The following is an 18,796-nucleotide window of genomic DNA, read 5'->3' as shown; positions in this document are numbered from 1 at the left end:
TCTACAAATCACTTTTGGCAATTCTGTACGGTGGGGCTGGCGGGGAGTGTTAATCACAACCAGAATATAGGTGATAAGTGGCTAATACACTCAATTTCATTTCTAAAAGGATTTATCTAACAAATTTAATATTAAACACAGCGCATATTTTCCTTGCATGAATAGTGATAAGTCAATTATCAGGGGAGGACAGGGGAGCTTGAAGTAAGTATTGAACGAACTTCCAGTAGAAGTGGTAGAGGCAGGTTTGTTATTATCATTTAAAGAAAAATTGGATAGGTATATGGACAGGAAAGGAATGGAGGGTTATGTGCTGAGTGCGGGTCAGTGGGACTAGGTGAGAGTAGCATTCAGCACAGACTAGAAGGGCAGAGATGGCCTGTTTCCGTGCTGTAACTGTAATATGGTTATATAAGTCAATAGCATCATAATATTTTAAGTAACATTTGGATATTAAACACACAGCACATATTTTCCTCCTATGAACATATAAAATCATTGCAAAACACCAATATCGCTGAATCAGTGGGAGCCCTGGGCTTGCTTCTCTGCAACAAGACAGTGCCATCGAGGGGTGATGGGAGACAGTGATACTCGAAGGGGGTTCCTTATGTCCAGTCTATTCCGCAATTTAGTTTTCGTTGCATTCATTGCAGAGATATGTTGGAAATGAAAGCAACGTTTTCAGTGCTTTCATGGCTATCTCAGGATATTTAGCCTTGACTTTGATCCGGAATGCCAGCAGAGATGTTAAGTCAAACATACTTTTCAGCCCGCCGTCAGTTGCAAGCTCGAGGAGTTGATCTCCTACCCGCGCTGACATGGATGATGCGCAGGTAATGACCACGCGTGCGTTCAAGCTCAACAGTGCGCGTGACAGGGAATGAGGAAAGCTGCAGCTGACTCATATCGCCAAATCATATCGTTTCCTCGCGGCCCAGTAGCACATGCTTTGCGGCCCAGTGGTTGGGGACTGCTGCATTATAAGACCTAGCCAGCTACTGAAGCAGGCAAAGAGACATTTTGGACCCTCAGAATTCTATCTCAGAATAGAATATCCTTGCGTGCAGGAGGTTTTCAAGAGGAATACAAATAATGAACCATTTTTGTAATGTTCTGTTTAGAAGGTATTTGGGGCAATTGTTAAATACATCATTTCTAACAGTTAGAGCTTTATCAATGTGGGACTGAAGTTCTCACTGCAGAATGAGAAGTCAAACTTGCAGCTTTCTTTTTCCAAGGTGAAAACTCAAGTAGCTGAAGGATGGTTAATAATAAAAAGGATAGACAGTGAAAGTTATAAGAAGCAAATAAAAATCTGGGAATTGGAGTAGATGATTGTTTGGAGGGAAAGAAAAAACAGCATTCACTTAAAGGAAGTGTGCTTAGTTGGTTATTCCATACTTCTAAGTTGGCCGCTTCTACGGTTGATGCATATTGGATTTAGTGAATATGGGGCTAAATATATGATAAAGACAAATTACATCTTGCTAAACATGATCTGAAGAAAGGGAGCAGGTTGCTAAAAAGTAGTGCAGTAAGTGGTGTGCATATGGACTTCCAAAAACCATTTGATAAAGTACCATGTAATAGAAATTTGGAAAATAGATGCACTTGTTATTAAAGAGACAATGATAAATTATATCATTAATTAAGACATAGTAATTAAAGTACAAATGCTAAACAGATGCTTTTCTGATCGGAGACAAGTACTAGTCTGGAAACCTGGGACAGTCTGAACCTGCTGAATGAATTGCTGGCTCACTCCAACTTTGAATTCCTCAGAGTCCTTTCTCCTGCGCACAAACTTACTGAATTCATCACCAGTGGTGCCGACTGAATTAGTACCAGGTTGAACCAGGCATGAGGTGAAAGAGGGCAGAATTGGGTGGGTGTAATGGTGCAGCCCTGTTTGACTCCTGTCTCCACAGTGAAGGGTTCTGATTCAGTGCCACTGTTGCCAAATGCTGGTGCCTGTCATGTCATCATGCAGTACCCTCAGTATTTGTAAGTATTCACCAGGGCAGTCTTGTCCTCACACTATACACCAGAGAAGTTGGTGGTCTACTGTATCAAATGCCTTTGTCATATCTATGAAAGACAAGTAACTAGGGTTGTCTTTGTTCACAGCATTTTTCCTGTAGTTGGTGTGCTGTGAAGACCATGTCTGATGGAAACCACACTGCATTTCAGGGAGTACTTCTTCAGATATTGGAAGAGTCAGTTTACAAAGATATGTGCAAGCACTATGCCTGTTGTTGACAGGAGCGAGCTGCCTCTCTAATTACCACAACCTGCCTTGTCTCACTTCTTGAATACGGTCACTATTATAGCTCTGAGGGCAGTTGTTCTCCCCCCCCCCCCACAGACCTTCAGGCAGGTGTAGGAGTGCTGGTCCACCTTTCTTGAGAATCTCTACTGGGATCCCATTGGGATCAGTGGCTTCACTGCTTTTATCAGGCTCCTGATGGCATCATGGACCTCTTTCATCATGGGAGGGTCCCCCATGTCTTCACTTAGGATGTAGTTCTGCCTCAGCAGCACTGTCGTGGTTAAGTTCTTGAAAGTCGTCTCTTCATCGATCATTGATATCCTTCCGATCCTTTGAGCATGGAGCAGGAGGAGAGGGGGCAGTGCTATTGGACCATAGATCAGTAACTTGGACTATAGACTGCTTTGGTGGTGCTGAAGAAGCCTCTCACCAGAGTTTGCCAGTCTCTGGATTTCCAGAGCTTTTGCAGTTCACCAAGAATTTTCTAGCTCCCTCATCCTGCTCTGGTCATTTGCCTTGGCTCTAGAGTAGGCTTGCCTTTGACCTTGCTGACAATGTCATTCTGCCAGGCACAAAATGCTTTCCTTTACTTGAAGACAAGCTGTTCGCTCAACATGTCATCATCAAACTAATCCTGATGTTTTCTGGACTTGTACCCAAGGATGTTTTTGCAGTTATCGAGGGTGGTGTATTGAACAAGACTTCACTGTTCTTCAATATCCTCTGGATATTCCTGCGGAGGTTTCCCCAAAGCTAGGACTGAGGGTGCTATTGGGCTGCAGCGTAAAGCAGGCTCTCAAGTTTTACTCTTGGTCTTGTCCGCTTCTTACAAACCCTCCTCTTTTTCATGAGTCTGATGGACATTGTGGAGCAGATCAGGTAATGATCTGTCCAACAGTCAATTGTGCCAGTCATGGCCCTCATGATATTCACACCACAGCGGTCCCTAGCTTAGATAATGACATAGTCAATGAGATGCCACAGTTTAAAATAGAGGGTGCTGCCAAGATGCTCTGAATTTGTATTTCTGGCAGAAGACAGTTTTTGTGATAAGGTGGTGCTCAGTACATAGGGTGAGAAGTAGTACTCCATGTAAGTTGATGTTGCCAATACCTACCTTTCCTATGGTGTCCTTCCAAAGGTTGAAGTCCCAACCAACCCTGGCATTGAAGTACCCCAGAGAATTACCTTACCTCCTTGGGGATACTCAGTGTCGTATCTCAGCAAGCATAGAAGGCCTCTTTTTCATATCCACGAGCCCAGAATTGGTGCATAAGCACTCACAATGTTTGCCATCTGATTGTTGGCAGGCACCAAATGGATCATCATGAGACATTCACTGATGCCTAAGTTGGTGCTTTATTGCACACCCAAGGCCATGGATCCTGGGCTCATCAGCTGCCTTCACTTTCCAGAAGAAGGTATAACCACCCTTCTCCTCCTTCAGTTGCCCTTCGTCTGCCAGTGGGTTTCAGAAAGTTTAGCTGTCATCTTCTCAGTTCTCTGGCAATGATCTCAGCTTTACTGTCCGGTGAATCACTGGTTGCACTATGTATCAGAGTGCGCACCTTCCATTGTTTCTTTGTTTCTGACCACATATGGTGAACCCTCTGGATGGGGTAATCTAGTCAAAGAGTTGACACAGGCTATTTTTAGGGCACTTTTCCCAGCCACTTCCCTGAGTGGGGTAAGCAGAGTGGCTCCTAAATAGGGCTGCTCAGTCATGGGTGCAGCTATTGAAGTGCCCTTTCTGCTTCAGTCCAACAGCCTAGTGACTGAATCAAACACCCAGCGCCCAAAGTACCTGCTTGAGACTAGTGGCTTCTAGACCTCACAATCCTGCCCCCTTTGTCACTTGCTGATCACTGTGAAACTTGATCAAGGATGTTAAGGTGGATTCCCATAATGGAAAATGTCTTTGCATGACTTTGTTTTTACATGGGGGGGGGGCTGGGTTTGATGCATAGGCAGCCACAACAGTCCTTGACTGATCAGGGTCAGGGTCCAGTGGCATGGACTGGGGACATTTCACTGTTGTCGGCTTCTGCTGTCTTCATGGGCATTGTGATGTATCAGTTCCACCACTGAGGTCCTGGTTGGATGGCTCTGTCTGGAACCTTACCACCATGAGTGCTGCTGTCCACTCTACGATCGCAGAAGCTGGCAGCTTGAACTCAGTCACAATAGTGCAAAATAACTTGCGCCCATGTTGCCTGGTTTGATGCAGGCCAATTAATACAACCCCATTGTCTTACATTAGAAACCATAGAAAAACTACAGCACAGAAACAGGCCTTTTGGCCCTTCTTGGCTGTGCTGAACCATTTTCTGCCTAGTCCCACTGACCTGCACACGGACCATATCCCTCCATACACCTCTCATCCATGCATCTGTCCAATTTACTCTTAAGTGTTAAAACAGAACCCGCATTTACCACCTCGTCTGGCAGCTCATTCCACATTCCCACCATTCTCTCTGTGAAGAAGCCCCCCCTAATGTTCCCTTTAAACTTCTCCCCCCTCACCCTTAACCCATGTCCTCTGGTTTTTTTCTCCCCTTGCCTCAGTGGAAAAAGCCTGCTTGCATTCACTCTATCTATACCCATCATAATTTTATGTACTATCAAATCTCCCCTCATTCTTCTACGCTCTAGGGAATAAAGTCCTAACCTGTTCAACCTTTCTCTGTAAACAACAGGAATTCTGCAGATGCTGGAAATTCAAGCAACACACATCAAAGTTGCTGGTGAACGCAGCAGGCCAGGCAGCATCTGTAGGAAGAGGTACAGTCCTGACGAAGGGTCTCGGCCTGAAACGTCGACTGTACCTCTTCCTACAGATGCTGCCTGGCCTGCTGCGTTCACCAGCAACTTTGATGTGTGTTGCAACCTTTCTCTGTAACTGAGTTTCTCAAGTCCCAGCAATATCCTTGTAAACCTTCTCTACACTCTTTCAATCTTATTAATATCCTTCCTGTAATTTAGTGACCAAAACTGAACACAATACTCCAGATTCGGCCTCATCAATGCCTTATACAACCTCATCATAACATTCCAGCTCTTATACTCAATACTTTGATTAATAAAGGCCAATGTACCAAAAGCTCTCTTTATGACTCTATCTACCTGCGATGCCACTTTTAGGGAACTTCGTATCTGTATTCCCAGATCCCTCTCTTCTACTGCACTCCTCAGTGCCCTACCATTTACCTTGTATGTTCTACCTTGGTTTGTCCTTCCAAAGTGCAATACCTCACACTTGTCTGTATTAAACTCCATCTGCCATTTTTCAGTCCATTTTTCCAGCTGGTCCAAATCCCTCTGCAAGCTTTGAAAACCTTCCTCACTGTCCACTACACCTCCAATCTTTGTATCATCAGCAAATTTGCTGATCCAATTTACCACATTATCATCCAGATCATTGATATAGATGATAAATAACAATGGACCCAGCACTGATACCTGTGGCACACCACTAGTCACAGGCCTCCACTCTGAGAAGCAATCCTCTACTACCACTCTCTGGCTTCTTCCATTGAGCCAATGTCTAATCCAACTTACCACCTCTCCATGTATATCTAGCAACGGAATTTTCATAACTAACCTCCCATGCAGGACCTTGTCAAAGGCCTTACTGAAGTCCATGTAGACAACATCCACTGCCTTCCCTTCATCCACTTTCCTGGTAACCTCCTCAAAAAACTCTAATAGATTGGTCAAATATGACCTACCACGCACAAAGCCATGTTGACTCTCCCTAATAAGTCCCTGTCTATCCAAATGCTTGTAGATTCTGTCTCTTAGTACTCCCTCCAAAACTTACCCACTACCGACGTCAAATTTACCGGCCTATAATTTCCCGGATTACTTTTCGATCCTTTTTTAAACAACAGAACAACATGAGCCGTTCTCCAATCCTCCGGCACCTCACCCGTAGACACCGACATTTTAAATATATCTGCCAGGGCCCCTGCAATTTCAACACTAGTCTCCTTCAAGGTCCGAGGGAATACCCTGTCAGGTCCTGGGGATTTATCCACTTTAATTTGCCTCAAGATAGCAAGCACCTCCTCCTTTTCAATCTGTACAGTTTCCATGATCTCACTACTTGTTTCCCTTAATTCCATAGACTTCATGCCAGTTCCTTAGTAAATACAGATGCAAAAAACCCATTTAAGATCTCCTCCATTTCTTTTGGTTCCGCACATAGCCGACCACTCTGATCTTCAAGAGGGCCAATTTTATCCCTTACAATCCTTTTACTCTTAATATATCCTGTAAAAGCTCTTTGGATTATCCTTCACTTTGACTGCCAAGGCAACCTCATGTCTTCTTTTAGCCCTCCTGATTTCCTTCTTAAGTATTTTCTCGCACTTTTTATACTCTTCAAGCACCTTATTTACTCGTTTCCTATACATGTGATACAACTCTCTCTTCTTATCAGAGTTGCAATATCCCTTGAGAACCAAGGTTCTTTATTCCTATTCACTTTGCCTTTAATCCTGAGGGGAACATACAAGCTCTGCACTCTCAACATTTCTCCTTTAAAGGCTTCCCACCTACCGATCATATCCTTGCCAGAAAACAACCTGTCCCAAGTCCACGCTTTTTAGATCCTTTCTCATTTCTTTAAATTTGGCCTTCTTCTGGTTTAGAACCTCAACCCTAGGACCAGATCTATCTTTATCCATGATCAAGTTGAAACTAATGGTGTTATGATCACTGGAGCCAAAGTGTTCCCCTACACACACCTCCGTCACTTGTCCTAACTCGTTTCCTAATAGGAGATCTAATATTGTATCCTCTCTAGTTGGTACCTCTATATATTGATTTAGAAAACTTTCCTGAACACATTTTACAAACTCTAACCCTTCTAGACCCCTAACAGTATGGGAGTCCCAATCAATATGTGGAAAATTAAAATCCCCTGCCACCACAACTTCATGTTTCCTGCAGTTGCCTGCTATCCTTCTGCAGATTTACTCCTCCAATTCTCGCTGACTATTGGGTGGTCTATAATACAACCCCACTAATGTGGCCATACCTTTCCTGTTTCTCAGCTCCACCCATAAGGAGTCAGTAGACAAGCCCTCTAATCTGTCCTGCCTAAGCACTGCTGTAATATTTTCCCTGACAAGCAATGCTACCCAACCCGCCCCGCCCACCTTTCATTCCTCTGCCTCTATCACATCTGAAACATCGGAACCCTGGAATATTAAGCTGCCAGTCCTGCCCCTCCTGTAGCCAAGTTTCACTAATTGCTATAACGTCATAATTCCACGTGTCAATCCATGCCCTCAACTCGTCTGCCTTCCCCGCAATACTCCTAGCATTGAAATATATACACCTCAGAAGATTTTTACCTCCACTCACAATCTTTCTATTTGTGGCTTTGCTTGAACTTTTAACATCATTTATTTTCACCCCAGCCCCACTGTCAGCTCTGGCACTCTGGTTCCCATCCCGCTGCAAATCTAGTTTAAAGTCTCCCCAATAGCACTAACAAACCTCCCTGAAAGGATATTGGTCCCCTTGTAGTTCAAGTGTAACCAGTCTCTCTTGTACAGGTCCCACCTGCCCCAGAAGAGGTCCTGATGATCCTGAAATCTGAAACCCTGCCCCCTACACCAGTTCCTCAGCCACTTGTTCATCCTCCAGAGCATCCTATTCTCACACTCACTGGCACGTAGCACAGGTAGTAATCCTGAGATTACCACCCTCGAGGTCCTGCTTTTCAACTTCCTACCAAGCTCTCGATACTCACTGTCCAGGACCTCCTCACTCTTCCTTGCTTTGTCATTGGTACCGATGTGCACCACAACATCTGGCTGATCACCCTCCCACTTCAGAATGTCATGCAAGCGATCAGGGACATCCTTGACCCTGGCACCCGGGAGGCAACAAACCATCCTGGATTCCCTGTCACGACCACAGAACCTCCTATCTGTACCTCTAACTATCGAGTCCCCTATCACTACCGCTCTCCTCTTTTTCCACCCTCCCTTCTGCACTGCAGAACCAGACTCAGTGCCAGAGATCTGGCTGCTGCAGCTTGTCCCAGATAAGTCACCACCCCCAACAGTATCCAATGCGGTATACTCGTTGAGGGGAATGGTCACAGGGGAACCCTACTCTGCCTTCCCTTTCCCCTTCCCTCGCCTGACAGTGACCCAATTTCCTGTGCTCTGCTCCTTTGGCATAGCTATCTCCCTGTAGCTACTATCTATAATCTCCTCATTCTCCCGAATGATCCAGAGGTCATCCAGCTCCTGCTCCAGTTCCCTAACGCGGTTTGTTAGGAGCTGCAGCTGGATGCACTTCTTGCAGGTGTTGTTGTCAGGGACACTGGAGGGCTCCCTGACTTCCCACATCCTGCAAGAGGAGCATTCCAACATCCTGCCTGGCATTCTCTCTACTCTAAACAAACTGGAGAAAAAACTTACCAGAACCAACCCTGGCCTCTGCCTGTTCTCACCGAAGCCTGTTGAGCCAAAGCTGTCCCGCTCTGCTCCCTCTCACTCCGCTGCCTGCTGTATATGGTGGTCTGCTTTTAAACCTTGGTGTGCTACATTTGGCTGATACATTTGAGAACATCTCGTGGTCACTTTGCAAACCATATTTCTTCAGCAGCCAGCAGCCTGTGCTTTGTAGACAGTTCTATTTGTTTGCAAACCTGTCCTTTTAACTTCAGACTCATTATTGCTTGCAATTTACATTAAGAACTGAAGACTGGTTCTTGTTTGAATTAATATCTGCTATATTCACATAATTTAATAATTCCAGAGTAATCCCTAACATATGAAAAATGAGTCAACATAGTCTCTGGGACATAATACGCATTTACAGAAGCTACATAAAATTCTATTTAACTTTTCTGACATAGAAGTTCTAGTACAAATTAAATAGTAAAATAAGCCCAACAATTTGTCTTGTGTCTGTGAAACTCTAAAACTTTTGTATGAAGTTTACATTTTTTTTAATACCCTAAAGAAAAAGATGAAAGCTTTTCATGTATGGAGTACTTCAAAGCTGAACAGATTAAAAAAATCTATCATCTGCCAAGATTGTTGGCAATAATTAAAATAGCATTTCTTTCATGTGGTAGAACAGAGTTGACAAGATTGAACAAATAGGTATCGGAAATACTTCATACTTTACTTGCTTTAATGAAAGAAAAATGTTAGGCACATCAGATTTTTTTGTAGTGAAGTGAAATATATTTTTGTAATATTTGTTAGTTCATTTAATAAATTCAGTATCCATTTTGCATATTACTTGCTGTACATAATTGATTAAATGTTAATATGTAAACTATACTTTGGATGTTCGTCTTTGGAAGTTAACAACTGAAGAAGTGCATCACATATGAATGTAGTTCATTCAAGATTATTATTACTCTCAGACTTTACATAAACATTGAAAGATTTTTCTCTTTAAAGACCAAGATTAATACTTTATTTTTCTTAACTGAATCACAAATTTCAAGTAGAAATTTGTCACAAAAAGAACAGTATGTTAAATCAATCATTTTGGAGGAAATATGGATTGGCTGAATTGTTCCAATCCAAGCTTCTCCCTTGTTATGAGACTAAGTGTACCCACCCACCAGATTTCAATCATATTCCAAACTGCAGGCTTTTATATGAAAGTACAAGCCTGTTGGCCTGGAATGTGTATGAGTGTTTGAAGATGGTGAGATTGATGGTTTTGCATACTGAGAGTTGGATATGGTTACTCAAACTATTTGCTGGGGCATGTCTTTTTGTTTCAACCTCAGACTTTTTGCCTCTGGAAATATATTATCAACCCCATAAAATGAATGTAAAGGCACAGAGAATTATTAACTCTTAATTAATTATTATATTTACTCCCCAAAGAAATCTTAATGTTTATGAGTAAGATCAACCACATTTAACATGGCTAGACTGTTTTATGTAACTCTCTTGAGATTACCATACAGATACTAGGTTGATAGAACATAGAATAGTACAGCACAGTACGGGCCCTTCGGCCCACAATGTTGTGCCGACCCTCAAACCCTGCCTCCCATATAAGCCCCCACCTTAGATTCCTCCATATACCTGTCTAGTAGTCTCTTAAACTTCACTAGTGTATCTGCCTCCACCACTGACTCAGGCAGTGCATTCCACGCACCAACCACTCTCTGAGTAAAACACCTTCCTCTAATATCCCCCTTGAACGTCCCACCGCTTACCTTAAAGCCATGTCCTTTTGTATTGAGCAGTGGTGCCCTGGGGAAGAGGCGCTGGCTATCCACTCTATCTATTCCTCTTATTATCTTGTACACCTCTATCATGTCTCCTCTCACCCTCCTTCTCTCCAAAGAGTAAAGCCCTAGCTCCCTTAATCTCTGATCACAATGCATACTTTCTAAACCAGGCAGCATCCTGGTAAATCTCCTCTGTACCCTTTCCAATGCTTCCACATCCTTCCTATAGTGAGGTGACCAGAACTGGACACAATACTTTGATGGGCAAAGAAGTGGCAGATAGAATACACTAGTAGGGATGTGTATAGTCAAGAACTTTGCTAGAAGGAAGAAAAGCTCCCTGTTTATTTTCTAAAGGGAAGCATATTCATAAATTAGGGGTGCAAAGATACTCAACAGTTATAGTACAGGATTCTCCAAAGGATAACTCGCAGGCTGAGATGGTAGCAGAGAATGCAAGTGCAATGTTGGCACTCATGGACGGGGAGATAATACTGTGGCTTTATAAGGCATTGGAGTATGGTGAGCAGTTTTAGGAAAGGATGTGCAGAGAAGGTCCAGAGGAGGTTTACGAGAATGATTTTGGAAATGAAAGGGTTAACACATGAGGAGTGTTTGATGGCTTGGGGCCTGTGCTCACTAGTGCTTAGAAGATTGAGGATGATCACATTGAAACCTACTAAATATTGAAAGGCCTAGACAGAGTGGACATGGAGAGGATGTTTTCAATAGTGGGAGAGGCTAGGATCAGAGGGCATAGCCTCAAAGTAGAATGAGGCTCTTTAGAACAGAGGGCCTATACCTAGCCACTGGATTTCTAATTCCTAACTAGGACATTCAAAGCTGCTGCACAGATTGACTGCGTGGTTAAGAAGACATACGGTGCATTGGCCTTCATCAACCATGGGAGCCGAGAGGTAATGTTACAGCCTCATAGGACCCTGGTCAGACCCCAGTTGGCATACTGTGCTCAGTTCCGGTCACTTCACTACAGGAAGGATGGTCTCGGCTATTCCATGCAAAATGCATTGAGGATTAATGACAATAAATAGCGAGTTAATGTAAATAGAAAATGCACAGTATCTCTTCCTAATCTTCAAAGCCTAGTTCTGAAGATGCCTATAGGCAAAAATATGAGAGGTTTTTGAAATAAATTTCTGCCATTCATTAGAGTTAATTTTGTACTGAGTTAGAACTATTCTTTTGCTGAACAAAAACAATTCCTGATGTACCTCAGTGGAAGTTATTGAAATACCTATACAAATATTTTTCCCATTTAGATTTATGTCATTTATATAAGACTAGTGTGAAAAATTGGACAGAATATACTCTATCTACTGTGGAGGAAGTATTAAGGTGTTTAATTTCTTTGAAAGTGGATACCTTGTCAAGCCTGAAAGAGATCTATAACCCAGGCAAGGGTGAATTTTGGATGGTGTGGAGGGAAAAGGGTATCCTGGTGTTTGTCTGCTAGAAGAAGTAACTCACATTTTGACTGTGCTGTAAAAACACAAGGGAGAAAATTATAAAGGCTCGTAATCACAATTTTTCAAACCTCTCTGCCTTCATGGATTAGAGGCCTACTTATGTTGTACCATTGTTTCAAAAGGGAGGAAAGGCTGAACAGAGTAATGACGGGCCAGTGTCACTGAAGTGGTGGGCAATGTATCGGAATCTTTTCCAAGGAACAGAATAAATCTTCACTCGGAGAGCTATAGATTAATCTGGGTCAGTCAGTATCTATTTGTTAAGGGAATACTTGAAGAGAGACACAAAGAGTCAATGAGGGCAGAGTGTTAATATTTATGTAGTTTTGAGCAAGGTCCTGACATGGTTCCAAATGGCAGACTGGTTAAAAAAGTAAAAGCTCCCTGGATCAGAGAGCAAAGCTCGCTCCAAAATTGGCTCAGTGTTGGGAAACAAAAGGCTGTTGTCAGTAGGGTTCCACAGGACTCATTGTTTTCAGTGATTTATAATAATGGTAATTTTAGAGCCCACGATTAAACTGTTTGTAAATGATACAAAAATTAACTACATATTTGACAGGTAAGAAGGCTTTGGACTACAGGAAAACAAATTCTGATGAGCTGTTAGAAAAATAGCAATGGAAGAACCTGAGTCAATACACTAAGTAGTGTAGAAGGACAATGAGATCTTGAGATGAAAATACAACTTCAAAGTGCAACTAACCCTTGTTGTCTTTTGCACCCACGTTGTCTGTCCTGTTGGTGCAGCCCTTCATTCATTCTATTATGGTTATAGGATTTATTGAGTATGCCCGCAAGAAAATGAACCTCAGGATCATATATGGTGACATACAGTGCCTATAAAAAGTATTCACCCCCCTTGGAAGTTTTCATGATTTATTGTTTTACAACATTGAATCACAGTGGACTTAATTTTGTTTTTTTTTTGACACTGATCAAGAGAAAAAGACTCTTGTGTCAAAGTGAAAACAGATTTCTACAAAGTGATCCAAATTAATTACAAATACAAAACACAAAATAATTGATTGCATAAATATTCACCCCCCCATGTGATACACCAAATCATCACTAGTGCAGCAAATTGATTCTAGAAGTCACATAAATAGTTAAATGGAGATCTGTTTTTGGAGATCTGTGTGCAGTCAAGGTGTTCCAATTGATTGTAGTAAAAATACACCTGTGTCTGGAAGTCAAACTGCTGGTGAGTTAGTATCCTGGCAAAGCCTACACCATGAGGACAAAGGAATGCTTCAAGCAACTCCGTGAAAAGGTAATTGAAAAGCACAAGTCAGGAGATGCACACAAGAAAATTTCTAAGTCACTGTTCATCCCTTGGAGAACAGTTAAGTCAATCATCAAGAAATGGAAACAATATGGCACAGCTGTACATCTGCCTAGAGCAGTCCGTCCTCAAAAACTGAGTGACCATGTGAGAAGTGACTAGTGAGGGAGACCACCAAGACACCTATGACAACTCTGAAGGAGTTACGAGTTTTGGTGGCTGAGATGGGAGAGACTGCACATACAACGACTGTTGCCTGGGTATTTCACCAGTCACAGCTTCTCAGAAGAGTGGCAAAGAGAAAGCAACTGTTGAAAAAAGCTCATGTGAAATCTTGGCTAGAGATTACCAGAAGGCATGTGGGAGACTCTGAAGTCAACTGGAAGAAGGTTCTATGGTCTGATGAAACCAAAATTGAGCCCTTTGGCCTTCAGACTAAACACTATGTTTGGTGTAAGCCAAACACCAAACATCATCAAAACCATGCTGTTCCTACCATGAAGCATGGTGGTGGCTGCATCATGCTGTGGGGATGCTTCACTGCAGCAGGCCCTGGAAGGCTTGTGAAGGTAGACGGTAAAATGAATGCAGCAAAATACAGGGAAATCCTGGAGGAAAACCTGATGCAGTCTGCAAGAGAACTGCGACTTGGGAGAAGAATTGTTTTCCAGGAAGGCAAGTGGCCCCAAGCTCAAGCCAAAGCTACATAGGAATGGCTTAAAAAAAATGTCCTGGAGTGGCCAAGTCAGAGTCTAGACCACAATCCAATTGAGAATTTGTGGCTGAACTTGAAAAGGGCTATTCACTCAGAATCCCCATGCAATTTGACAGGGCTTGAACAGTTTTGTAAAGATGAACGGGGGAAAACTGCAATGTCCAGATGTGCAAAGCTGATAGAAATTTATCCACACAGACTCAAGGCTGTAATTGCTGCCAAAGGTGCATCTACTAAATACAGACTGGAAGAGAGAAAATGCTTATGCAATTGATTTTATGTTTTTTGTTTGTAATTAATTTAGATCATTTTGTAGAGATCTGTTTTCACTTTGGCACGAAAGAGTCTTTTTCTGTTGATCAGTGTCAAAAAATCTGAATTAAATCCACTGTGATTCAATGTTGTAGAACAATAAAACATGAAAACTTCTGGGAGGGGGTGAATACTCTTTCTTTCTTTTAAAACAAGCAATGTATTTTAATAATAAATTTACTTTGAACTTTTAATTTTGGTCAGATGGGATGCAGCCATGGTAGCTGTGGAGAGTTAATTATGGTTCTGAAGTTGTACAGCATGGAATCAGGCCCTTCTACCCATCTCATCCATTCTGACCAAGAAGCCTATCTAAGCTAATCCTGTCTGACCCATGCCCCTCTGAAATTTCCCCATCCATTTATCTGTTCAAATATATTTTAACTTTGCCTCTACTTCTTCCAAGTTGCAGGGGCCAAGGTCAATGTTCCAAACATCAATAGATTTGGGGGTGTTATCTGACTAGAAAATTACAAAAGGTTTTCTGTTTTTCAAGCAAAAATGTGCTCAGATGTATCTAAGATTCAAGATTGTTCAATGTCACTTCCAGTGCACAAGTGTAAAAAAAGAATCAGATAATTGTTACTCCAGATCCAATGCAGCACAAGATCAACTAGATAAAGAGCACAATGAAAAATGTACTGTAGCAATAGAGATAGAACTTTGACTGAATAATGTTTTTTTTTCTTTTGAGGGATTGCTCTGAATTGGTACTATGGTCACCGCTCTTAATATATTTTAGTGACCGAGTCTCTGGTGTTGAGGCCAATATTTCCAAATGACATATTAATTACAGGTGTAGTTAACTGTGAGGAGGAGAACAACAGAATAGGAGATATGGACATGCTGGTGGAATAGGAAAAATGAGAAATGGGGGGGGGGGGGGAAGGTACTTGGAAACCTGGAGTTCATAAATAAAGTATGGAGTTCAGTATCAGGAAAGTCATGCCCATTAGTAAAAAAAAAACTCAGATTCAGCTACAATTGCGTAGTACCCAGCTCTGGGATCCCACTTTAGGAAGGATGGGAAGGCTTTAGGATAGGTTGATTGCAGGAATGAGGAATTTTAGTTGTGGATAAACTGAAAAAGTTGGTATTGTTCTCCTTCCAACAGAGCAGGTACTAAAAGGATTTATAGATGGAAACACCTTCCATTTGGCTGAAAAAACAAGAAGAAAGGGTCGTGAAGGTGATTAGTAGAAGAATCAAGAGTGACATGTGTATGATATATTATGTATTCAGGAATTGAAATGGACTGCCAGGGTAGCAGTTCAATTCTCACATTTAAAAGGAGTTGGACAAGTATCAGAAAGGAAAACAAACTGCCCAGGTGCAGGGGCTTGGGACCATCTGCATTTCTCCAGCATGGGGGGGTGGTGGGAAAGAGGGGGCAACAATCCAAAGAATTTCCTCTTGGTTTAGCAACAGCTCTGCCTAAGACCGTCAGAAACTGTAGAGAGTTATGAATGCAGGATGGAAACTAAACTGCCATCCAAGTCTTGCAGCTCGATAAAGCAACCAACATAATCAAAGAACCCCTCCCACGCTGAACATTCTCTCTTCTTCCCCCTCCCACAGGTATAAAATACAAAAGTCTGAAAGCATATATCATCAGACTCAAGGACAGCTTTTATCCTGTTGTTATAAGACTACCGAATGACCCACCAGAATGATAAAATGGGCTCCTAACCTTATAATCCATCTCCTTATAGAATTGCACCATATTGTCTCCCAGCACTTTCTCTGTAACTGTAACGTTTTATTCTGCACTGTTATTGTCTTCCCATTTACTACAAACGTTTGTACCTCAGTGTGTGGTACTGATGGAATGCAAGACAAATACTTTCACTGTGTCTCTCTACATGTGACAATAATAAAACTTTTTATCATTGCAAATGGTTCTGGTCATTACATTACAGGATGCAATTATGCCTGTGAGGTGCAGTGGAGATTTGAGGGTATTGACTGGACAGGAAATTATAGCAATTAAGAAGAATTAGATAAACTCTGTTTTCTTTGGAACACAGGAAGATTTGATTGGAAGTTTAAAATTATAAAAGGCCTGGATAAAGTAAGTAGGGAGCACTTATTTCCTCAAGAGTGGAAATATGCCAAAAACCAGGGGGCATATACAGTACTTAATTTGTGGAAAAGATTGGAAAACTGAACATCCTTACACATGGTAGAAAATATCATTCAACAAAATAGAGGTAAGAATATTGCAGCACAGTACAGGTCCTTCACAGCCAGCTGGTGGTGTAGTGGCATCAGTGCCAGACTTCGGAGCCAAGGCTCCCAAGTTCAAATCCAGCCGGCTCCCTTGCATGCTTTCTATCTGTGCTGGGTTAGCAACTCGACCTCATAAAAATAAGAAAGCTTGCTAAAAAAAAATGCCGTCATCCCAATGACTCCACTTGGAGTTAACAGCTTTCTTCTCCTTCTACAGGTCCTTCAGCCCATGGGGCTTTGCTGACCTTTTAATTTACTTTTAATCCACTCTAAGATTAATCTAACCCTTCCCTCCCATAGAGCCCTCCATTTTTCTAACAAACATGCGCCTAAGAATTTCTTAAAGGCTCCTAAATAAGATTGATGCAAGTTATTTTGAGTTTATAGTAAGTTGTAAAAATATTGTTTTTCTTAGCATGCTTTTGTAAATTATATGTGAAAGATAAAAGTGGAATTAGTGAGTGTATTGCTCAATTTGTTTACATGTTTTGTGCTTGTATTGAGATAATTTTCTCCATCTCTTCAGTCCAAAGTTTATGAATAAATTTGTTCTGGATTTACTGTAAAACGATTAAGAAATATTCAGGCACAGCAAGCCATGTGATTTTCTGCCTCTCCCCATTTCCACCAAATAACAATAAAACTGCTTCTGATTGACATCTCTTAGTGGGATATCTGAAATTACAAAACAGTGGCCTATACCACTTAGGTTTTTGGACAGCTTTAAGAGTGAATTTTTAACAGCATTGCTTGAAATTGATGTATTGGCAGGAATAATGATTTTTGAAAAAAAGTAATGGACAGCTGAAACAAATTAGCCATCATAAAGTAAAAACTACAGGCAGAAGTATAACGGACCATAATAGTGTACCTTATTGCACATACTATTTAAATAAAATTATGATAATGAAAATGATTACCATGATGCTTCTTATTGGGAGCCACAGCACTGTTACCATGTTATAATTCATTTACTAAATAGAATATAATTCTATTCTTTTTCAGATCACTGCTTTATTTACTTGGAGGAAAGTTTTGTTCAACTGGATAATGTTGATTATTTGTTTTACATGGGAAGATAATAATGTTTTGCCTCTTTAGTGTTCTTGCATGTATCTTTACTGAAAGCATATATCTATATAATGGTCAGATAGCATCTTCACTTCTAGCTTAGGTGTGTATTGGTGAAGTATTTTGGAGAAGTATTGCAATTTTTGGTTTATCAATCTTGTTACAGATTTAGTTCACCTACTTTAACCAAAACAATCGCTCTGTCTAGTTAACCACAAAGTACACATCAAATATTACTTTCTTGAGGATGGTATTATTTATTTAAAATAATAAAAAGTATGACATATCACCATGTGTTGGACTCTGCATCAAAATATGACAAAATATCACTTGCACTTTTAAAGCATTCAGTTTGAGGGAATGAAATGAGAATTGGCATATAAAAGGTTAAATGACATTTGCTCTAAAACGTAAGAAAAACATTCGATTTGTAAAACTGTGTTGAAAATGTTGTACTTTATACAATGATAATCTGCTTGATAACTGTTCTTATTCGTACCGAGAACATTTTAAACCAACTTCGTTAAATGTTGGTATGTCCCTAAACATTAAAATATATTTCGCCGACTGCGAATATGAAAGTTAATACAACCAACACGCCTTAAAGTTCTCTGTCTGTTCGTAATCTTCCAATTCTCAGCGCATAGTCGTAATGTTATATTTGTATATGTAAAAGAAATAAAATTATTCGCAGCCTAACACCATGCAAATCTAAGGGTCTGGAGGAATTTACCTGAGACGACGCGCTGGAGTTCGAAACTATCACCGGGCGACGGATGAACATGAAGGCAACGCTGAGTCGCCAAGTAGCTGTAGCTGTAGCCGTAGCCTGCAGGTAGTTGTCAGTTCAACCTTGCGCTCCGACGGAACTCCAGTTTGTTCGCGCGTCTCCTCAGTCCTTACTACGTTCACTCCTCCTTCCTCCCTCGACGTCACGGCTTCACATCTGCAGAGGTCTCTGCACGGGGACGGGCCTCGCTAAATCGCGCCCCCTAGCGGTAGGGGGTGCTCGTGCGTCCCACGGCAGAGCGCACACCTGGAACACAGGTGAGAACCGCGGCGCCTCGCTGTCCATTGAAAAAAAATTGGGCTATGGATGAAAGCGTACCACCACAATGAAACGATTACTCTCAGCATCACTCCTCATTTAGCTTTTACACTTTCCTTTCTCTCAGTCTCTGGTTGTGTTTTCTTCTTGCTT

At 41.6% G+C, this 18,796-nt stretch overlaps 1 protein-coding gene across 2 annotated transcripts in view; it reads right to left on the bottom strand.

Moving 5' to 3' along the window:
• Positions 1 to 18,531, bottom strand: part of edar (ectodysplasin A receptor) — a 94,794-nt gene extending 76,263 nt beyond the window's left edge. For both annotated transcript variants that reach the window (XM_072263180.1, XM_072263181.1), the window contains exon 1: positions 18,329 to 18,531. The gene's annotated coding sequence lies outside the window, so the exon portion shown is untranslated. The remainder of the gene's footprint in view (positions 1 to 18,328) is intronic.
• Positions 18,532 to 18,796: the final 265 nt, after the last annotated feature.

Source organism: Mobula birostris, chromosome 7, assembly GCF_030028105.1.
Source record: "Mobula birostris isolate sMobBir1 chromosome 7, sMobBir1.hap1, whole genome shotgun sequence".
NCBI classification, from domain to species: domain Eukaryota; kingdom Metazoa; phylum Chordata; class Chondrichthyes; order Myliobatiformes; family Myliobatidae; genus Mobula; species Mobula birostris.
This window is presented reverse-complemented; position numbering and strand designations above follow the sequence as displayed.